This window comes from Gossypium hirsutum, chromosome A01 (genome assembly GCF_007990345.1).
Source record: "Gossypium hirsutum isolate 1008001.06 chromosome A01, Gossypium_hirsutum_v2.1, whole genome shotgun sequence".
NCBI classification, from domain to species: Eukaryota; Viridiplantae; Streptophyta; class Magnoliopsida; order Malvales; family Malvaceae; genus Gossypium; species Gossypium hirsutum.
Genome location: NC_053424.1, coordinates 23,686,809 through 23,694,123, shown reverse-complemented (window position 1 = coordinate 23,694,123; position 7,315 = coordinate 23,686,809). Strand labels below are relative to the sequence as shown.

The following is a 7,315-nucleotide window of genomic DNA, read 5'->3' as shown; positions in this document are numbered from 1 at the left end:
TGTAATGGGAAGTATTAACTATATGCTTCACTTTTTGGGATATGTTTAACTCTATGAGTGATTTAGTGTGTTAGAGATCTGTGTATTCGATGAGTGGTGATAGAGCTCAATTTTACGTTTCATAGCTCAAGTGTCAAATTATCTATAAATATGTTTACGAGTATTATGATATATTCTTAAACGTGAATGTGATTACCATGTAAATGAACTAGTAATAATGCATGAGTGAGTATAATATGACACTAGAGTTGGAATTGTTGAGGTTGTGCTATACGGTTATTTCATTAATGTTTTATTAATTGTTTGCATAGTAGTTGTTCTAGGCATTCACTGAGCTCATAAAGCTCACCCACTCCTTTTTAAACCATTGCAGATTAGTAGCGTTCCGGTGTGAGCGGTTTGGTTCTAAGGGATTGATCCAAGCGAGAATCTAGTAATACTTCATAGATGATTTATTATTTGGGAAATAAAGGTAATGTAATAGGCTTTTTACTATTATTTTCCATGGTATTTTGGATATTTCCAAAGCTTATTTGTTCTTAGAATTTAAACATTTGAATCATGATGATAAATCGTAATTTATACATATTTTTACCCCATGTTTAACGCATTTTATGGATGATTACCCATTAGAATTGGTGAATTCGATGCTCCTAATGCTTTAATTTCATATTTTATACTTAGGAGAGCATAGGAGAGCAAAAGGAACGAGAAATGGGCCAAAAAAAGAGAAAAATGGGCCAAAGTACAAATTCAATACGGCCTGGACCTCCTCACACAGACAGACCACACGATCGTGTCAATTTGGCAGATTCGAAGCACGACTCACACAGGCGTGTCACACGGGTGTGTCCCTGCCGAGCCCAAGTTGAGTCCAATTCGGAAAAGGCCAATTTTGAGGGTTTCTAGGCATTCTAAAGCCTATAAATACACCTTAGAGGAGGAAAGTAAATGGGACACACAGGGAGGGAGTAAGAAATTACTCTAAGGAAGCCGATTGATCCATCTTAGAAGCCAGATTCACCATCAAGACTGAAGATCTCCCTTCAATTTCCCTTCAGGAGGTTTGAGTTTTCTTTATGTTTTGTATTCTTTATTATTCTGAGATGTTTTCTTATTTAGTTATGAACTAAAACCCCTAAATACCTAAGGGGAATCAAACCTAAGATGAATCTTGTTATTATTTTCTGAATTGTATGATAAATATTTAACTTGTTCTTAATTATGTGTTCTTAATTCTTGTTTTGATATCCCAGGATACTGATTCAAGATAAGCTCTTATTCAGAGGAGGAATAGACCCTGGCTAAGAGTACATTTGTCATAATTAAGCGGAGTTGTTTGCACGCCTAGACATAGGGTGACAAGATTTTGCCGAATTAGGGTGAAACCTAATAAGGGGATCCATAGATCGAGTTAATACAACCCTAGGATGTTAATTAGAGAAAAGTCTCAATTATTCAATCTAGGGATTAGACGTTATTAGTCTTGAATAGGGATAATAACATAACTTAGGGATCTCCACGGAATAAGTTAAATGAATAAATCATCCGATTCGGAGCCAGAATAACAAGTACAGTCTAGGTGGATTTTTCCTTAGGTATTGTCTTAATTCAATCGTTTTCCAAAAGTAATCCCCCAATTCCATTCTCTGTGAGTTCTTAATTTAGATAATTAGTTAGTCAAAACAAAACCATTTTATTCTTAAACTAGATAATAAAAAGACAGTCATTACTAGTACTTTTAGTTCCTTTGGGTTCGACAATTCAGTCTTGCTAAAACTGTACTACTGTTCGATAGGTACACTTGCCTACATTGCGATAATAGTTAGTTTCAAGAATGATTAATTATAAATATTTAAAACCTATCACGAAATTGCGCGATCAATTTTTTGGCGCCGTTGCCGGGGAACTAAGCTATTAGGAATGCTCAATTTTTATTACTTTAGACATTTATTTTTCTTTCAATTTAATTTTTATTTTATTATTATTATTTATTAATTTAATTTTTCTTTCTCTTTGCAGGTTTTTACAGTTTATGACTAGAAGAAACCCGTTAGGACCACTACTTTTTGAAGAAGAAATTAATCGCACGGTCGCAGAAACCAAAGAGAAATAAGGCGAAGCTTAAGATACACAGAGAACGAGCAAGAGGACGATACTCAACCCCCACCCGAAGAGATGGCTGAAAACTAAGACAATCAGCTACCTCCTGCAATTGCGGTTAATCAAATCCTGCTCCACGCACTATGTATGATTATGCTAAACGTTCTTTAACAGGAACTGAATCAAGCATAGTTAGACCTGTTGTGGCTGCAAATACTTTTGAACTGAAACCTAATACAATTCAAATGATACAACAGTTTGTTTAGTTTGATGGTTTGCAGGATGAAGATCCCAACGCTCACTTAGCAAACTTTTTAGAACTATGCAATACATTTAAAATCAATGGCATTTTTGATGATGCCATACGTCTTCGGTTGTTTCCCCTTTTATTGAGGAACAAAGCTAAACAGTGGTTGAACTCATTACTACGAGGGTCAATCACTACTTAGGAACAAATGACCAAAAAATTTCTATTAAAATATTTTTCGTCGACTAAAACGGCCAAATTACGTAATGATATCTCTTCGTTTGTGCAGATCCACTTAGAAACTCTTTACGATGCATTGGAGAGATACAAGGACCTTTTGAGAAGGTGCCCTCACCATGGGTTACCGCTTTGGCTACAGGTTCTGACATTCCATAATGGCCTTAATCCTTCGACTCGGTAAATGGTCGATGCAGCTGCTAGTGGAACCATAAATAATAAAATACCTGAAGGTGCATATGAGTTTATAGAGGAGATTTCACTGAATAACTATCAGTGGCAAGTCATGAGGACAAAACCAACAAAAATAGCTGGTGTTTATAACGTCGATTCAGTCATCATTGTGACAGCCCAAAGTTGACCCTAGTCGGGAAGTGGTTTCGGGACCGCTAAACCGAGTCACCGAAATGTTTGAATGTGATACTTATTGTCTAGAATATGTAATTATGAATGTGTGAAAATTTCAAGCTTCAATTTGGTTGATTTTATGTGAATTTAGTCAATAGGACTTATGTGAGAAAATTCTAAAATGTGATAGGTCAATGTGTGAGGACCTATTAGTGCATGTGGACAAAGGGGGGACTTGCATGTCAAATTCCCCTCCCCTACTAGTAGTGGCTGGCCATGACAAGCATGGTAGACCAAGTTTGATGGCCAAGACATGTCATAAACATGTTTTGTTGGTGCATCATGGGTGGAAAAAAATAAAATAATAGGCATGGAAATTAAATAATGAAAAGGAGTATGATGAATACACAAAAAAAAAATGTGTAGTTGATTCTTTTCCCCCCATTGCCGTGAGCTAAAGAAAAGAGAGGAGAAGATCTTTGTTCATCCTTTTCTCACCTTCATTTAGCCTAAATTAGAAAGAAAAACAAAGAAAAAAATTTCTCATCCTTTGGTTCATCCTTGGCCAAAAATTTTAAGGAGGAAAGAAGAAGAAAGGTGAAGAGATTCGGCCATGCATGTAGCTAGGCTAAGGTATGTTTGATGATGTTCCATGAGATGCATGCATGTTTTAGTTGTTAGCTTGAGTTCTACCTAGCCCATGGTCGAAATCTTGCTATGTGATGGAAATGGCACTTGACCATGGATGCATCATTCTTGGTTGGTGTTTGATGTTGTGGTGATGAGGCATGAGGATGAGTTAAGATTCGGCCTAGGTGGAGGTTGTGTTAATGCCATTGCATGCAAAATATGAAGCTTGTTAATGATGCATGTGATGATGGCTTGATGATTCTTGAACCTCCTTTTTAGCATTTTTGTGTGAGCACATATGTGCATTGGTTGCTAAATGGAGAAGAATCGGCTAGCAAGATGTGTGCTAAGGCCGAATGTAACTTTGCATGTTAATGAGCAATGCATGTGTTGAATTGATGAAAAGGGGGAGGATGCTTTACTAGTGTGTATATGTGTGTATTAAGTGTTGAAATCGACCCCAAAAATAGACATGCATATTCGGCCAAGGGGAAAGAAATTAGCTAATATGTTGTGTTGATGCATGATTTTTGCATGTATGAGACTTTAATGTCTAATGTATAAATATGGGCTAAGTGCCTTGTGTTCATCTTTTTGATGCCTAAATGATGAAATCAATTTATTTGTTTAATTAAGCTCAAGAGCAAAGGGGAAATAAATCCGATAAAGGGAAGGAAAAAGTGGTTGAATAGCTAGCGGAATCGTTCGACAACACCCGAGGTAAGTTCTTGAGTAAGAGAGCTTAAATTACGATGTGATTAAATCATGCTCTATGTGTGGCTATTGAGCCGAATGTGCAAGGACGATATGTGCCTTGTGTTTGAGTTTCGCAAATGAAAATGAAATATGAATGTGCCATGAATTATTGTTAGATGTGCATGATTAATTGAATGCTGTCCGGGCTAAGTCCCGAAGGCTTTGTGCTAAGTGAATATATCCGGACTAAGATCCGAAGGCATTTGTGCGAGATACAAATTCCGGGTTAAGCCCCGAAGGCCTTTGTGCGAGATACTAAATCCGGGTTAAGTCCCGAAGGCATTCGTGCGAGTTATTAAATCCGGGTTAAGTCCCGAAGGCATTGTGTGAGTTACTAAAACCGGGCTATGTCCCGAAGGCATTTGAACGAGGAGCTATATCCGGTTAAATTCCGAAGGCACGTGATTTGGTAATGAATGAGCTTGCTGTAAAATTCCAGCGAATACTCGAAAAACATCCCAATATGGGGATATGTTACGTATGTGTTGAATTTAATCGAGCCCTTACAAGTAAATGTTCGCTCAGTTGATAAACGAGCTACCGGCCTTCGGCTAAGTTAGTCTATTGTGTATGTACATAAGGGTTGTTAATGTTGTGAAGCAAGTTTGATATCGGTAAATTGCGTATTGTGAAATATTCCGTTTAGCTAATTGTGTGTTATTCTTTGTTCATGCTGGAATTCCTTGCTCAAAACTTACTAAGCATAAATTGCTTACTCGTTACACTGCTCCTCTGTTTTATAGATTTTTGGTTCTCTAGCTATCGGACTCGGGATCTTGAAGTCGAAGTCGCCCACACTATCAAAGGCTCTTTTGGGTACTATTTTGGTTGAATTTTGATATGGCATGTATAGGACTACCCATTGTTGTTTTTCGAGTACTTCATGAAATGTATAAGTGTACAGCCATGCGAAAATGGCTTGTAGAAGTGGAGTATGGCATTAGACCATTCGTGTTTATGAATGTATAGATGGTTTCATGATGTAACTATAGTTGGAATGGAAGTGTTGAGCAAATGATCAGCCATTGGAATGGCTAAGTATGATCATATGTGGGCATATGTATAACAAGGCCCTAGTTGGTCCATGAAACCCCGAAAATAGGTAAGGTTTACTTTGAAAACAGAGGCTGACAACAGCAGTGGTGTGGATTGGAAAAATCACAAGAATTTGTAGGAGTGGAATTAAATAGTGAATAAATTATGTAATCGAACCTTGATGAATCTACTTTCATATGAAAGTAACGAAACAATCATATGAATAGTACAGTAAGAGATATTCAGGTTCTTGTGGAACAGGGCCAGAACAGTTTCTGGATTCCCTGTTCCGACTTTGGAAATTCACTATAAATTGACCAGAGATAATTAGGGGTCATACCTTATATGTATAGATTCCTCTCTGAGTCTAGTTTCCATAGAAACAAACGGCATCAGTATTGAAGCTCTGTGCAGAGAGATATCCAAGTCGTAATGGGAAAAGGTCAGTGTAGTCGACCCCTGTAACATGGGAGACTTTGACTAATAAACTGTACTAATTGGCCCGACCAAAAATTCTAGAAAAAAATACATAGGTGGGGACATGAGTCTAGTTTCAGGGAAAAATCACAAAACTGATTTTCGAGTTGTGAAACTCAAGATATGATTTTTGAAGCGACTAGTACTCAGACTGGGCAGTGTCTGGAAAAATTTTTCAAAGTTTGTTAACATCTCGTGTCCGACTCCGGTGTCGGTCTCGGGTTCGGGGTGTTACATTAAATTGGTATTAGAGCTACAGTTTAGTCGATTCTAGGACTACCGTAATGTGTTGGGTCTAGCTATACATGCCATTTTATGTGATTACTTGATAGTGTGGTGATTTCTGACAATTGTAAATGTGTTTATAGTAATGGATCCCGATCGTGACCGAGAGGTAGCTGATGATCTTGAGAGTGTAGCGCCTGCTCCCGCACAAGGGACAGTGCCGGCAGACTCTCAACCTAATGCTAGTAATCCGAATGATGAAGCTAGACAAGCATTCTATAGCGTGATGAATGATTGGTTCAACCAATACATTCGAACTAATATGGCTGTTCCACAACCTCCATTCCCGACAAATACCACCCCCGCACCTACAATACCACCGGTAACGGACCAAATAAGGTCAAATAAGCCCCCAGTTGACAGAATCCGAAAACATGGGGCTACTGAATTTAAGGCTATGGATAGCGATGATGCCGAGCAAGCTGAATTTTGGCTGGACAACACTATCCGGGTACTCGATGAGCTATCTTGTACACCCGATGAATGCCTAAAGTGTGCTATCTCCTTGCTACGTGATTCTGCCTACTATTGGTGGAGTACTCTGACTTCTGTTGTGCCCCGAGAGCAAGTAACTTGGGAGTTTTTCCAAACTGAGTTTCGGAAAAAGTATATCAGTCAGAGATTTGTTGATCAAAAACGGAAGGAATTTCTTGAGCTTAAGCAAGGCTCCATGTCGGTTACTGATTACGAGCGAAAATTTGTTAGACTTAGCAAATACGCTCGGGAATGTGTTTCGTCCGAAGCTATTATGTGTAAACGCTTCGAGGATGGGCTGAATGAAGATATAAAAATGTTCGTTGGCGTTCTTGAAATACGAGAGTTCGTGGTACTTGTTGAACGAGCTTGTAAAGCTGAAGAGCTTAGAAAAGAAAAGCAAAGAGTTGATGAGGGAACTGGAGAGTTTCGTAAAAGATCCTCGGGAAGGTCTCTTCAACAGACATCGAAGAGATTTCGAGATGATGCGGACCAGTTTAGAGGCACTTCGGGCCTTTTTAGACGAGATCGTGATCGACCCCCTGTGGGTACACGAGGCACTTCAGTCGCCAGTGTTGGGAATGAACGTCGAGATAGAACGAAATGTCGATATTGCGGTAAATGGCATTCGGGGAGTTGTAGATTCCCTGACCGCTCCTGTTACAAGTGCGGATCAGTTGACCACTTCATTAAAGATTGCCCGAGGTTGTTTGAACAGAATGA

At 38.6% G+C, this 7,315-nt stretch overlaps 1 non-coding gene across 1 annotated transcript; it reads right to left on the bottom strand.

Annotated features, from left to right (window-relative positions):
- Window positions 1-2,606: 2,606 nt before the first annotated feature.
- On the bottom strand, window positions 2,607-2,713 carry LOC121206781 (small nucleolar RNA R71). Its single transcript, XR_005901959.1, has one exon. It is a non-coding gene; the product is annotated as a small nucleolar RNA R71 (small nucleolar RNA).
- Between the last annotated feature and the right edge of the window lie 4,602 nt (window positions 2,714-7,315).